The following is a 16,576-nucleotide window of genomic DNA, read 5'->3' on the forward strand; positions in this document are numbered from 1 at the left end:
AATTTATTTAAAAAATTCTTTGTCTCTTTTAGCTTAGTGAATTTTGGAAATGAATGAAGTCAATATACACAAAGCTTGCAGGGTATCTCAGCACAGGCCAACACCTTAGCTCATGCTCAGTGCTGCAATAATGTGCTTACACAGCTTCCAGAGTAGAGCTCGTCCACGTCTGTCCAAACCAAGCATGGACAGGGAGACCAAGATGCCACTGACCCTCATGTGCCCAGGATAGAGAACAAGACCGTCCAAATGCAGACACCCTTATTTTGCTATTTGCACTGCAAATTCACACCTTGGTTTTCTACAGAATACCTCTTCCATGTAGGCAAACCCTTAGATGGAGCGAAAAATACTTGAGATGACTTCCAAGCTCATCAGCCATGCTTGAAAACACAAGGCAGAGAAGGGTCTAGGGAGTAGACCTGAAAGCCCTCACCTAAACAGTATTTTTTTTTTTTTTAAATACTGACACAGTCCACGGGATGCAAGACTGCATAGTAACTGAAAATTGTCAGTTCTTCTGTTTTAAACTCAGGGTAATCCAGGGCAAAAAAAAAAAAAAAAAAAGCAATTATCAACAATCATTATATTGTTGTTATGGTTATTTGCTGAAACTTCTTCCTTGAACATTTTTTTTTTCCTCAGAAATTCAGGGCAGGAGTGTGCTAATTGTGCCTGTGCCACACCCTGGGTGAACTTGGCAGCAGTATTAGCCAGGAACGTATTACAACATTGCCAAAAGTCCTGACCAAAGGGCGAAGTGTAGCTACGCGGCAGGAGCAGTGGTGTGGGAGCAGGGTGTGACTCGAGAGCCTTCCCGGCACAACAGCAGGGCTACACACCCAGCATCATCCTCCGCAGACTTCTCCACGCATCCTCCTAAAGCAGGCCTATTCCTAGAAAATGCTGCAGATAATTGCATAAAAGCCCATCGCCTGGACAATCCTGATGCAGTAAAAGAGGCATGGTTTATCTCGTAATAAAACGATGTCGCCAGCCAGCAACAGGGGAGCAGAGGGGAATGACACAGGAGGACTAGTTCAAACACAGTCTACAGTGTTGATGTTACACTGTGACCGAGTTGCCTAAGCATAGGCATCTGGTGCCATTTGAGTCACAACAGGATGTATAAAGAAGTCTCATGGAGCCATCAAATATGGCACATATCCTAAAGTGCACCAATGTCCTTCCAGACGAGCAGCTGGAGATCCCATGGGTTAACCCTGAAGCATCTCAAATGGTGCAGGAGGCCTATGTCTAAGCAGCTAAACTCAGGTGGACTTTAGGGTGACCTACATGATTCTCTAGTGATTGTGTTGACGAGGCCTCCATTGACCATGGGTGCAGTCTGGACTCACTGCACCTACATAGGGACACTTAACATTTTGTCTTATGCTGAACCCCACTAGTACCGTTAGGTGAGATGAATCCAGCCATGGGGTCTGTGTATGTAGATACATAACAGATTATTTAAAATGTATTAATCACAGGATTTTGGACTGTCCTGGTCTGAGGGCTCACTGCAGCACAATGGAGATGTGGACAAAGACTAAGTGCTGTTTTTTCCCTCTCAGCTTACATGCCAAGTTTTGAAGATTTAAGATCAAACACACAGCCCCTGTTCAGAAAGAGCTAGTTTACAGATCTGCCTTGACAACATAATATACCTTAAGTGGGCTTTGCACAAGCCCATCAGATATTATTTCTGGTGGTTGCATTCCAGCAGAGCACTGCATGAATAAATAGCTCAAAGGAAGCATTGTTCAAAAGGACTGTTCAGCACCTTCTACTAACCTCAGCTACTTTGATACAGTTAAGCGATAAAATGGTTAAAGCCAATTGCAATATTCTAAGATTAAAAAAAATCTAAGTGACAACAGAGTTTTCCCTCTTTCACCCTTATTCCTTTCCAACCCATATGCTTGGGAGAACTCCTCGTACTTGACAAAAATGCATTGTTTCTGCTGGCTCATGAGAAAGCTGGGATCAGGCCATAATTAAGGTGGAGTTGTCAGGGAGCCTGTGTGCGTGTCCTCAGTGACCACAGACCAAATGGCCACAACCTGCTCTACAAACAGTGCACCAAAGGCTAAAGACAACCGACTTAGCGCTCCTCTGCTTGCAAGCAAAACAAAACTTCAGTGACTTCTTACAATGAAGTTGAAATTCCCCATATCATGTTTTTAAACTCGATCTGTTCCCAAGAATGAATGATCTAATCGAAAGGAGTGAAGAAACCACCTGGAGGATGAACTGGATTGCAGCTGTACTGAGTGGGGAGTCCCTGGCAGCATCCTGCTTCCAGGAGCAGAGCAGGAACGTAGCTGTTGCAGTCTCTGGAAAGGCTCTGAAGATGCTCACTCTTCAGCACAGCGCACACGTATAAATACATGTATCCACAACTGCACACGCATAAACACACGTATCCACAGCCACGTGTTTGGAGAAAGGGGACCAGCTCTGACAGGCAGCCTGAAATTTAAAGACCGGAGCTCCGTTTCTTGCTACCATCTTGGGGAAAGTCAGGCCAGAACCGGGGGGACAGATGGGTAAGGTCAGCAAGAAAGCGCAGCACAAGTGGAGCATGTCCACCGACCTGCTACCCAGACTGGACCAGGTCCCATCGACTGCCCGTTAGCTGGGATGTATGGTGCTCTGGTCTACTGTTATCAAATAGGATCCAGTCCAGGAATTCTGAGATCACTCTGAAGCGCACATCAAAATGCAGTAAAAGGAGATGATCAGGAGATTGGGTTGAAAAACCCACACCTGAACTGAATTTAAATTGATGTAGGCACAGCAGTGGATTACCAGTATACAGAGCTCTCTGCGCGTGAGGGCTTTTCTTGCCCTTAGCCATCAGATATGGCTCTATTCAGACTCCATGTTACTATTTGAAAATGAAAAAGCTATTTTCTCAGTGATCTTTGCACTGCTCTGCGTGTATTTTTCAATATAGATACTATCTGTTCTTGGAGGGTTCCTGTTTTAAACACTGCGACCAGAACACAACTGGTTATTTTTGTTCTGAGAGAGAAAAAGGATGATTTCTGCTGCAGCCTGAGACTCCCCCCGCAGAGCAGGATCCTGGTGGAGGACTCCAAGTGTCCTGGCCGGGTGGCACGGAGCACAAGCCGGTCCATGACATGGCAGTGATAGCAGCCAGCTGTTCTCCACGGGGGAGCATCTGCTCTCCTCCTGGAACAGCCCAGAGACACGGAAAGGGGAGAGCAAGCCAGGGCCCCAGCTGGGGAGCCGTAAGCACAGAGAGGAAAGCAAATGCCTCTCATCAGGCCCCAATTAGCACAAGTGTGATGAGGGGGGCCGCTTCCCCTGCTGGCTGCTGGAGGCTTGGCCAGAGACAGCAGCGAGGGAGCAACGGTGTGAAGAGAGGGAGGGTGAAAACGGAGGGGGAGAGCTGGGAGGGAGAAGGGAGGGGGAAAGATGGACAGCAGGACTTATGTACTCTGACTGAGATAAAATAAAATACCAACCATGTATGTCAGTGAATGCATTTCAGCCCTTCTCAGCACAAAGCTTTAGTCCAATGACTTTGCCAATAATCTAATACTCCCTACCTCAAGCCACACAGTGCTAAACCGGGGATGAACAGCAATGTCTTGCTGGCAAAGAAAGCAAAACCTTGCTGCTGTCGTGCGAGCGAACGCAGCCCCCTTTTCCACAGGCATTGCCATCATTTCTCACGTTGAGCCACAAAGAACTCGGTGCTGTGCAAACAGCGGTCACGAGCCAGGCTTCAAACCTGTGCAGCGTATGCCAGGGCTGCCGATTAGACCCTCGGCGTCAGGCAGAACAGGAATATTTCATGGAAAGGAGCAGCCCAGTTTCAAATGGAAGGGAAGGAAAATTCATATTCATGTGGAAGAAAATGCATTTTTCACTGCAGAGGCCAGCGCTGGCTTTGATGGGTTGTAAGCCCCGTTTGGAAGGTGAGGGGGGACTGCTGTGGATCACAGCCTTGGGGCGCTGCCCTCCCCCAAGGGGTGAGTTTCATTAATGCCGTATTTATACATACCGATTAGAAACACGAGACCCACGCTAGATAAGAAGCGTGCTAGCAGAAGGATTTGGAAGTGTCACCACTTCAAATTATGTGTAAAATTATTTAAGTGTTCATTAAAAACATTGCCTATTATCTATTTTACTTGGAAAAGGAGAGATTTTGTGTCTTCTTTTTTTTTTTCCACGCTCTGTGCAGCAGTTCAGAATTGAAACTTGATTTTTCCAGCTGACATCCTTGCTGATCACCCCTTTTCAAGCTCTAAAATCCTTTAAAACATATTAGGGCAACTTAGTGACCAATGTATAATCTCAGCCTTTTCAAAGAATAGTAAAAAAACCCGTAAAAGGCAGAGTATTGACATTAAAGCTCAGAGATGCAACCCAACTCTTTGATATGTCATATCCATTTACTTATTCAGCATTAGAAATGCCTAGATAATATTTTCAAAATAAAAACATCTCAAGTAAGACAATAGTAAATCAGTGTGCATACTTTGTCTACAGTACTTTTAAGCCTCTAAAAATGTTAAATAAAGATTAAATTATATTTTAATAATTAATTTAGCTTAAAATACTTTTAAAATAAAACATTATAATTAGTTAAGTGATAAATTAAGCTCTTCAGAGTATTCATCTCCTTCCAAAAGCCTTTGTAAAGGTTCAATGAGCACTGACGTCTTTGGCTAGCTTGGCAGGGTGCAAGTTATTTTTATTTCTTGAGTGATCCTATCTCTGAGCAAACAAACTTGCCTGGTGCTGCATGTCCTTATCTCTGACTGAAGCCAGTGGGGACTGGAGCTGTTTATAACTTAACAGCATTCAATGATACATCCCACAGAAAGTCTTCATTTTTGCATGAAAAGCTATGAGGAGGACACACTGTAATTTTTCACCATCTATAGTCCATCTCTTCACCCCTGCTATGTTCGTATAATTTAAGTTGGCTGAAGCAGCAAGCTCAAGAAGGAAGGGAAAAAAGAAAAGCTGGGAACATTGTGGTCTGGCAGATGACTTTGGTGTTCTCAACAAGTCTGTGCAAGCGTCAAGTGATTCACAAATGGTTCCGCAAATGTTGGCTCTGCTGAAATCAGATCAAGGGCAGTTCCAAGCACCACAAGGAAGCACACGAAGCCAGAGCTGGTGCTGGATTTGCAGGGGCCCCAGAGGGGGCACACACAGGCTCTTCCCTCCTCAGGGTCACGCTCCTCCCCCCGGGATTGATGCCCCCATTCAGCAAAATGTCTGCAATGGTTGGACTTTGCTCTTCCAGCCCCAGGGGGATTTAGCTCAGGAAAAGAGATGGTGCTAGTCCGCATGCCACCCCATCTCCTCCTCCCCATGCATCCGGGCCGACCGTGCAAGGTGCTGAATGCCCACGGTGCGCAGAGACATCAGGAGATTCAACAGGAGACTCAAATTTGGCACGACCAGGCATGTCAATGTCTGTTTGCACACCGTCTTCCCCTTTTGGGAAAGTGCTTTAGTTCAGTGTGGGCAGGATGCTCACTGCTACAAAATTGGAAGGATCAAATTTGCTCCGTAACTGGGGTCATCGGGAGAACCACACACACGGTGCGCAAACCCCCGGATTAAAAAACTTAATGATTATGGAGTTTGGGAAATATTTTTTTCCTGGTAATCCAGAATGCTAATAATGAGAACTACCTGTTCAATTATTACTTAGTACCAGTCTTACACAAAAGGATTAAGGATTTCAGCTAACCTTTTTTCTACAACATACTGCATGACTTGAGTTAGTGTATTAATCCTTATTTTCTTCACTTTTGTAAGATGTTGGACACAGATCCTGAACAGGTCAATGGAGTAATTAAACAGTTTCTTGTGATGTGAAAAGAAAAAAATACAGTTTAATCATTAAAACATTTTTAAAATTGTTTTGTTGGGGGGGTGAGGCTTTTTGGGGGGATTAGCAAATGTGGTAACGGAGGCCATTTTCTAAGGAGAAATTTAAAGTCATTTTGTAATTACTATCTGCAGTTACTCTTTAACTTTTAATAACAAGAAATGAGTTCTATTAGGCCTACATTACAGTTCTCCTTCTAAGTTTAGCTGGTACTGACTTTCTATTCAAAGCCAAAGAACAATAAACTGAGGTCATTTTTCTCTCCAGTGAACGCTAACTTTCAGTGAGGACAAATAACTACTTTAGACTGTAAACAAATAGCATATCACATTTCTTTGTATGTTGGTTGATTATAATATTGCTATAATTTCTTTATTTTATGCCTAAAGATGTTCTAGGCAATTTACAGATCAATTTAATACAAAAACTAGAAGCCTAAAATCTATATAGAAAAATTAAACAAATGGATCATGGTAAAAATGGAAATTAAATAGATGTTCAAGAATATAAAATTCTCAGCTATTAATTTTTTTTTTTGCCTTGTTCTTCTTGTTCTGCAAAATCTGATTGGTCTTTATATAATCCTTCCTCGCAATACTATTTTTATTTCTAGGCCATAACCTGCTCTGGTCTCACAGCTGACCCTGTTTGGAGCAGGAGGTTGGACTAGAGACCTCCTGAGGTCGCTTCCAACTTGAATTTCCCTGTGATCTTATGATCTGTGCCAACTCCATTACTCCCCAAGCCGAAGCATGCTCGTGGGCTACATCTACACTGTCAAATCCCTCAGGTCCTGGGGCTGACCCCTGTGCCCAAGATGAGAGGGGCACTGGTGAGTGAAAGGAGGAGCACCCGTACCCACGCTACACCTACAGGCAATCTACACGCACCCCATGCCCCTCTGCTCCAGACTCCCGTGCTACTTCTGAGACATAATCACCATCTGTGTGAGCAGGACAGGGGTCATTTAGTCCAAAACATCTGAAAAGTGAGGGTTGTACTTGGTCCACAGGGTGAACTACCCACGCTGGAGACCCCATGACACCTGCCTAAGGGTATAGGTGCAGGAGACAGAGGGCAGAAGGAGCCAGACCTGGGGCAGCCCTGTCCATGCAGCCCTCCGGAAGGGCTCCAGGGGTGAAATCTCTCCGAGCAGTGCCCAGGGGACTTGCCTGTCCTGGAGAAGGGTGGCTGGAGGCCCCCAGAGCGGAGCCGGTATGGGAACAAGGGGGCGAGTGCTCACCTTCCCTCCCTGGTCCCCTCATACCCATCAGGTCACAGCTCATGCCTTGGTTTAGCTCACCACCATGCAACTCAGACTCCAGTAAAACCCAAAAAGCCTTGAGCATCTACTTTAGAAAATGGGGATTTTTCCCCTTTTTATTTTTTTCTATAAAATATATATCAGAAAGTCTTAAACCTATAGGTTGGTTTATAGAGACGATGCCATAAATAAGACTCTTGTACCAGCTGTACTTGCAAAGATGGAAAACAAGAAATAGGTGGAAGAATATTTGCTGACAGGTAAATTCCTGGCTGGACATTGAATAGTCACATGGGATAAATTATTAAAATCTCCAATGCTTCCAGCTCTTTTCTGCTCATTCAATCCTCTTTCTTGGGGAAGGAAACAGGAGTGGCGTGGGAATCCGTGCAGTCCAGCAGCCAGAAGTGGACACATCTCAGCTTAAGCTGGGGTTGAACATCTTGCAAGTACCTGAGTTAATGTTTGCAGGGCAGAGGTGGAGCTGTTTGTTGAAGAAATCTGGACCATTGGTTCCCAGAAAAGCCCTGCAGTATGAATAACTGTGTGATCCTGTCCAGAGCAGTTGCTGCAACACCAGCATGATAAGATCTGACTGAATCTGTAATTTTGTTTAATGTAGCTGTTGCAACATAAACCTAACGAGGCTTGAATACTGGGTCTTATGTTTATTTGTTTTGTATAGCTTTGGAATTGATATAATTATACAGAACAGCTAAGCCATTTTACTCTCATTATCCAAGATGTTATTTAATCTTCAGAGTCAATCAGATTAGAAGATTTCTGTTATCACTTTTAAGATAAATTCCAGCAAATCAAGAATTTGTAGTCAGGTCATCCCAAAAGTATTAGGACCACTCTTCTGTTGTTATGCAGGGCTCAGGTGATGTTGGGGTGCATTTAAAAGGACTCTGAAATGCAAAGGGCAGGGCATTCATGAGTTTTGTTGCACATGGCCTGATTTCACAATGTAAACAACAGTGTCAGAGAACCTAATTACAACACAGATGTTCCCAAGCTTAGTTAAAGCACAACTCTGTAGTAGAAGAGAAGCTTATTCATCTCCCTAAACCAAAGCTGAAAATTATCAGACTCAGTCAAAATCAGAATTAGTATGTGTATAAAACTGTTGCATGTTACAGTGAATATCTAGAGGAGGTCAAACGGCCAATGAATTAAATTTATAATGAGAACTCAGAGTGGCATCTACGGGCTCAGACTTATTCTCTGGCCCCAAGACTAAAACAGATGTGATTTGATCACATCTACACTATTTAACTCTCTTGTTAGCCAAACAAGATTGCTGGGAATAGCCAATAGCCTGTGCTAACTCCCAGAGTTAGGCAAAGGAAACATAGCCTATATATCCCCTCTGACATACACACAGAGCAGGCTGCAGGCTCCCTTTTAAGCTTGGAAGATATCTGCCTTTTATGTCTGAAACGGAAAAAAAAGCCCTTTAGAAAGTGACAGGACAAACCACCACACCTTCAGAGATATGGTGATTGATGACCGTTGAATGTAAAGGTTTGTCCTTGGCAGGGGAACTGTCTTGATAAATTAGTTCATTTTCCCATCTAAACTCCAAAAGGAGCCCTTGCATCAGAGAACTGAAGGAAACCTGAAAATACCTAGAAGGGGGAAGCAAACAAGCTGCAGTAACACATATAAGCACATTTATTGATTTTCCTAGATTTGCCTATTACTTGTGCCTACAACAGTAAAAAGCAATCACCCTTTGGAGCCCTTAGATAGCCTGTGCTCCAGCAGTCTCCTCTAACTATCACATGCCCATCAAGAACTGAACTGCAGACCCACATGCTAAGGGATATGGGAAAGACTTTAAGATCCTCAAAATCATAGAAAACCGCCAGGCATCTCAGCAGTGCGGAGCACTGGTTCCTTCTGTGGAAAGGTAACGTGCAGACTTCACTCGCCAGTAACTCTACTACAGAGACCATGCGAGATCTCTTCCAGATCTAAATTAATACATAGGAATTACACATAAAATGTTGACTTCAGTCAGTTCTTCATTGATTATATAAGGCAAGAGGCTATAGTTTGCAACCACTGATAAGGAAGGTTGAGCGACTGCTGGCTATATCTTCAGACGGAGTATTTCATAGACATAAGAAATCCTTAGGAAGGAAGCAATCATGATCTCATCCAATTCATTATTAAAACCTTAGACAGAAGATGACGGGCTTTGTATGCTGCACATGTCCATATGTTACAAGTTCTGGCACTGTCCACTGCAGGTGATATCTGCAGTGTTTTGGTGTTTGATTGACAGATGCATTTCTTTAAACATTAGGAGCTGTGTCCATGATAGTGTTGGACAAATTTATTCAGTCATATTTAAAAGGAACCCTATGATGAGCTGTCATTTTTTGTGTGTTGCCATCTTCCTTGCAGCCAGCCAGATTTTGAGAAGCTGCCCAGCTCAAAGCACACTGCTGGAGCTTAACAGGTACTGAAAGTGCAGAGCATGTCTGCTGCCATCTCTGAGATCACTCTGGTCTTGTATGGGTCTCTCCTACCAGAACAAGGAAGCAGACCTATGCTCAGCTGTGGTGGGAAATGCTGCAGTGCCAAGACTCCCATGACCACTCTCAAGGAAAATGTGTCAAAATTTTTGCCTTAATATAAACATTTTGGGCTTAGTGAATCACCACTTGCTATGAAACAATTAATATATTCTATAGAAAATTAATAAGATAAATAGGGAACGGGATTTCTAGCAATCAGTGTCGGAGTGAGGCAATATCTGCATAAGCTGGTAGGACGTTCAAATGTCTGAAGACTGAACTGAAGGTAGTTCAGTTCCTGTGTATCACTAGGATTTTCAAATATGAACATTATCCTGTTGTTTCATTTCTAAATTTGAGTCTATATCACGGGAATGGGAGAGATTATAACAGCCTACAGGGTAGAGGAGTTGATGTTTTTAGGTATCATATTGTGATTTGAACCCACATCTCCAGAGAACACCTTGACCAGCATTGAAGGTGAGACTTTTTCAACCTTCCCTGTTTAAATCCTTCCACTTTGCAAAGGTAACTAAAAATTCACAGGGTATCCTGCACTCCCTCGGTGCACAGACCCTAGGTTATAGAATTAATACCTTCTGCCTACTATCTTCACTAAATTTCTAATTAGTCAAGTAAAATAACACCATCTTCAGCAGCAGAATCTGAGTAACAATGAACTACAGCACCCACATTACAACTACTGTGTTGGGAAGCAAGAAATCTGATTTCAAACCTTTGATCCAAATCTGGGAGGGAAAAATGGCCTCACGCACTTGCCAGGTGAGTACCCCAACTAGCAGGATATCAATTATATATAATAGACAAAAGGCTCTGTCAGAAGTCGAGTAATCAGCGACCTTTCATATGCTTCCTCACCTGGCATGAGCAGTCTGAGATAGCCCATCTGTGAGAATAAGCAGAGGAATTCATGGACCGTAAGCAAGCGCTAAGTCTCTCAGCTTCTTGACCACAGTAGATGTATGGTGGTGTTTGTGCCCATGGGCAGATATGTAATGCTGTGGCATCGCAGCAGCACTGATTGTTTTAGGCACCCTCAAGTCAAGGAGACAGCAGAGAGAGTTTTGAGGATCCCAGTGATGCACAGATGCTGGAAATTCCCTAAACCAGCAGGGATCTGTACAGCTTTAAACCCTTTATAGGGTTTAGATTTAGATTAGGTGAAAGAGCTTTTCCATGACCAAAGCTAGCCATATACAAGACTAGGCTGACAGTACTTCCCCAGAGGAAAACTGATAAATATGCTGATGAGTGAGAGGGATTGAAGTAATGCCGCCTATAAATGCATAAAGTACCTAAAGAAGCGCCCTGACCCACCCCTGTGTCAGGTGAAGTGACTGTGTTTGAGCTTGGCTGGTTTGTAAAGGGGTTTGCAACCACCAAGGGATGCAGCTTCACAACTGCAAGCTGTGATTGTGGTTACGGGGGAAGACTCTGGCAACATTTATCCAACTTACACACAACAGAAGCAAAACAAAGAACCTTTTACTGAGTGCAAAGTTTATTTTAACACATGTACATACATGTAACATGTATAATCCATAAAGGATTTAAATTCAAAATTCAAAGGATCCCTTTCTGGATCAAGCAGAGTTGTTCTGGGATTTAATTAATTTATTTCCTCTGCAGCATTGTAGCTGTATTTTGCTGTGAAAACTCTGGCTCTTCCCCATCCTTTTATACATTTTTCAATTAATTTGATGTCTCAGACAAGAAGTTAAATAGATCAATCTTTTTAAATCAAAATAACCAATCTCGACATTTTAACACACACTTAAATATGTTAGGTACCAAACTTGGGTTGGATTTTTTATTTTTACATGTGTGAGGCATGTCAGAGGTGTATGAAAAAAGGAGCTAGTATAGGCTCAGATGTACTGTGTTAGTGGAGCTCAGGTGTACTGCGGGAACAAAAGGGCACAAGAGGGGAAGGGAGCGTGCCATGGCTTGCGCCTTCCTCATTGGCACCATCTGGTGCAATGCGTGTTGCATTTGTCCTCCCTCTCTTGCTCTCATTGTGTTATTCTGCTCCTTTTCTTCTGCTCTTTGTTCTAATAAGGCTCCCCATACGTTGACATGAATCACTGTGATGTAAATTACACAGTTCTGTTGAGACCCATGATGGCTGATGGTTCTTCAACCTGGAAAGTTGTGCATATGGGGTTTCCAAAATAATTCTACTAAAAAATAAAGGCCAATAATGACAATTGTGAACAAGCTGGATTGATTTTAGGAGGAAGATGTTTTCTGACTAAGATGCTAAGTTGTTTAATGAAGCAAACAACCCAAATTATGGGGGTGGGAAAGGATGCTAAGCAATCTGGCAGTGGTGGAAGAGGCTAAAAGAGGACACAGAAGTGATGGGGGTCTGCTTTTACCAAAAGCTTTGCTGTACAGTGCTCAAGCCCTGAGTCTTAAAATTCTTCCTGAAGATGTGCAGGCATGCATATATCTTCCATTGTATGAACCTGAGGGTAAATCATGACCCTCATTGATTTCAGGTCGAAGGCCCTGAAATTTCCCCGCTGGAGACAGCTGGTTTGAAACTTTTCATTTCCACTTTGCGGTTGCTTTACATTGCCGGAATGCAGCAAACGGGACACCCAGTGGCACCACTCAGCATGTCACAGCGGGAGTGAACCACCCTCTGATCCGGGCTGCTCCTGATTTTCAGGCAACACCTGAGCTCAGCACCCAGAGCTGCTATGGAGGAGAGACCTCAGTCCCAGGACACAGCTGTGTTGGGGGCCTCCAAAATGGAAGCATCCCATTTCTGTGGGGGCTTGAGCTCCCTCTCCTCTCCTCTCCTCTCCTCTCCTCTCCTCTCCTCTCCTCTCCTCTCCTCTCCTCTCCTCTCCTCTCCTCTCCTCTCCTCTCCTCTCCTCTCCTCTCCTCTCCTCTCCTCTCCTCTCCTCTCCTCTCCTCTCCTCTCCTCTCCTCCTTGCCATTTACCTCCCACTGCTACTGCTCCATTTTTGCCCTTTGACCACTATAAATCAAAGGAGTGTCACTGACATGGGCAACGGGGTGGGAGCAGTAGACAGCAATGACCTCGGCTTTTCATACATTATACTTTTTACCTGCAGTCATGTTGCAGCAGCTGTCATTTACTGGCTTTCTAGTCTCCAGCAGCAGGAAACTGTGCCCTGGACACATCTCTCATTAATACAGAGTGAGGAGTGGTTTGTCTTACCCCACATAAAAATCAGCTGCTTTGTATTTAGCGATAACTTTAAATGCCAGCTGACTCGGAGGTGTTTTGCAAAACTCCACTTCCGTGGGAAAACTCATGGTGTTAGATAAGGCGTAGTGTGTGCCGGATTTGCTGCTCTTACCTTTGCCTAATGCATCGATGCCAGGCAGACACTGATGCCAGCTGACAGGCTGAGGGATGGGTGCTGCTCTGACCATTTTTATTTCCATTTTATTGCCTGCAAGCCAGGCCTGGGCCAGGGGTAAAGCTGGTTTGCTTGGGGCTCTTATAATACCCTATATTTCACTCTGCTTTCCAGAAAGAAGAAATGCAATGGCTCTCTCTTCTTTGAACATTGTATGAGCATATCCATAAATCTAAGAGCTAATTCCAAGATATATAAATATAAATATTTCAAATAACATAAACATATTTTAAACTTCAATGTATTTAAGTTCTTAAATATATGACCTAAATATATTTAAAATATAACATAACTGGGCAGCTGCTATATTAATGTACCTTATCAAAAGTGAGACAAAGTTGAAAAATTTTGTTGCTCACAATGTTTTCTGACCCTGGAAATACTCTTCTCCCACTTTAAATGTCTTTGACATCACCCAGGATTTGCCGGGAGAAGTAACTCACATGTCAAGAAAGTCAGCTGAACAGAGATGCTGTGATTTTTTTATGAGAAATTTCTTGTGACATGCACTTTGTGAAAAATCAAAACTCACATTTTCTTTTGTCAGTGAGAGGGGGAGGAAATTGGTTGAAAATGAAAAATGTTTCATCAAAAGTGTCCAGGTTTGTCTTTCAGGCATGCCTTCAAAACCTAGGAAATTTTAAGTGAAAGGAAAATGTTTTTTTTTTTTTTATATTTAAAATTTTTTTTTCCATCCAAAACAATCAATATTTTTCAATTAGTTTTGTATATCAACTCTAAACATAAACCTATTGTCTGGTGACAAAACTACATAACATCTGCTCTTGCTAGTGGCTTTTGCATGTGGCAAGGAGTGAATAAACAGCTTTGATAAAGAAACTAATTGGAGTTGCTTAGTAAGACCACTCTTACTGATACTTATGTATATTCATTCTTCTCATTATTTCAAATGAATGCAAACAAATCACATCTGAGCATTTTTTGTAAGTTCTTAAAGCTCAGAGATAGAAGGTACAAGAAATTGGAACACACACAAATTAAAATGCATGGAGGAATGTGAATACATGTTTTTACATTATACAGTGTCATAGAACTTGAAGGAAAAATTTGAAGGAAAAAAATAAGACAAATTTGTCAACATGGGGAAGAGAATGAAACCTTAATCTCATTACTAAATTCATCACATCTATTGGCTTATTGTTAAGATTCATTGTTGGAAGAAATTAGCATTCTCTGTAAGCCCAGCCTTCCATGAAGCGTTTAAATATGTAACGATATTAATTACACTTTTAACCATCTGTCTATGAGCTGCTTTAACAGGGAAGGGCTCCCTGGTTATTAACGGTACTTATACTTTTATTACTATCTCTCAGTTTTTGAGGACATTAATTTTTAGGTAAGCTGTTATGTGAACTAGCTCTACTTGTACATCTGTAGAAGAAAAGCAGTTCTTTCCCCCCAAATATGCCCATTCTACATATCCACCAGAATTTCACTCTACTTCCAAGCATGTCACAAGTTTCAGTCCTGATTCAGGCAAGCATCTCATCTGGGATCCTCACTGCAAACAGGCAGAAGTATGTGTTAAGGGGCTGCTGGAGTTCAGATCTACGTGTGTAGGAACAGAAGATGTAAAATTAAGGGGAAAACCAACTGTAAAACCATGTTGGCAAGACAATATTTCTGTTCTGTGTTTTTCTAAGCAGGTCTTCACTGAAAAGCTAGCCCAAACTCCTACCCCAGGGTTGCCCTTAACCCTTCCCTTGTCACAGTGAGAACCTCTCACCCAAGTCTGCTGGGCTTGGCCAGGGTGGGAGGCTAAAATGTGGCCAACGCTTTCAGCAGGACTGGAGACTCTGCTTTGCATTGAGGGCAAAGACGAAATCACTCCATGCTCATAACGCTGAAAAATGAGCATATAGGGCCCTGCAATGTGTTCGGGAAGCTGGATCATGTCTTCCATGGTCCCTCGGGCAATAACTCAAGGACATTAAAACCCAATGGTTTTAAACTAAAAGAGGATAGATTCAGACTAGATATAAGGAAGAACATTTTTTATGATGAGGGTGATAAAGCACTGGAACAGGTTGCTCAGAGAGGTGGTAGATGCCTCATCCCTGGAAACATTCATTGTCAGGCTGGACGGGGCTCTGAGCAACCTGATCTAGTTGTAGAAGTCCCTGCTCATTGCAGGGGGCATTGGACTAGGTGACCTTTAAAGGTCCCTTCCAACCCAAACCATTCTGTGATTCTATGAACCATAGCATGGTTCTGACAGCACACGGAAACTGTGGAAATATCCCCACAAAAGTCAGGCATGTGCCCAGAGGAGTGCAGCTCCACTGAACACCCAGCTGCTCAGGTCATACTTCAGTACTTTGTACCCTCTTATGCCTGAAGGAGGATAACGTTGGTGCCACACACGTGGCTTGACCCTTGGTGATGACACAGTGTCTGGGTGCAGCAATCATATCAGGGCTCAGTCTGGGTAGCCCCACTCTTGGCAGGGGGTATAAGCACAAAAGCTGTTGTTTTCCCACCCGAAAATAAAGCAGCTCCATGCACCAGAGGTGCCCAGGCCCCCGCCGTCTGCTCCCAGGGGGTGCAGAGAGATGCATACCCAACATTTGACCTACACTTTCTTGCTGCTAACAATGCCTAGTATGATTTTTCTCCAGCCACACAGCTATGAGCAAATTGTTCCCGGTGGCAAAGTGGTGTACCCTGAACCTTTGTAACGAGGACAGGAAGGCCCCTAGCCCACCTCTCCCTTTGTAAACATGTTTGTCACAATTTAGCGATTGTAAAGATCAAGTACAAGTCAATCACCACAAATGCATTCTAGCAGTATAATCCCACTGAAGTAACAGACAAATTTAGGAGAAAAAAAAAAACAACAAACCAACAAAAACCTCCAGAAAACTATCTATGAAAAACCTTGTGAATATAAACTGGCTTTTGTTTTCAATATAAGGAAAAAAGTTACTTATAATTCAGTTGTTAGTGACCGCAAGGGAGGTGCGTATCACATGAGATCACATGAGGAAAAGTAGGACACTCAGACTGCCTCAGGTGATTGCCTCTGTTTAATTTTCAGGCATTTAAATTACAGCCAGTGGCTCTGTCCCGCCTGCTCAGAATTGCCCACCCCAGATGGGAATTCTGCCCCTTTGGAAGTCTGCCCCGTGTTTCTGAAGGGCAAAGATTTATAACATGCAATTCAGATTTACGCCATTCCACTACTTTCCACAGGCACCTCCCCAGCACAACTGTGCGTCATGAACAAACGCCTTCCTGGTGTTGCCGATGCCCCGGGAAGGGTGGGAGGCTGCGGGCAGCACCTGGAAGGCACCGTGGGTGCTGCCTGCCCGCTGTGCCCCGCGCCGTGCCCCGCCGCTGTGCGCTGCACGCCTGAGTCACTTCCTTTCCCAGAAATGACAACGGCAGAAATCTTTTAGCACAGCACCCGGTACGTCCGGGTACTTAAACCCGCGGGGCACTGTGTCCTGTCAAGGCT

At 43.5% G+C, this 16,576-nt stretch overlaps 1 protein-coding gene across 2 annotated transcripts in view; it reads left to right on the forward strand.

The window, feature by feature from the left end:
• The first annotated feature begins 3,933 nt into the window (after window positions 1–3,933).
• The window catches only part of FAM110C (family with sequence similarity 110 member C), a 37,360-nt gene continuing 24,717 nt past the window's right edge, over window positions 3,934–16,576 (forward strand). Inside the window, exon 1 of one of the 2 annotated variants that reach the window (XR_008576194.1) lies at window positions 3,934–3,950. The gene's annotated coding sequence lies outside the window, so the exon portion shown is untranslated. Of the gene's footprint in view, window positions 3,951–16,419; window positions 16,529–16,576 lie in introns of those variants that run through there. The other variant, XR_008576193.1, reaches the window with a different exon arrangement.

The sequence above is a fragment of the Grus americana genome, chromosome 3 (assembly GCF_028858705.1).
Source record: "Grus americana isolate bGruAme1 chromosome 3, bGruAme1.mat, whole genome shotgun sequence".
NCBI lineage: Eukaryota > Metazoa > Chordata > Aves > Gruiformes > Gruidae > Grus > Grus americana.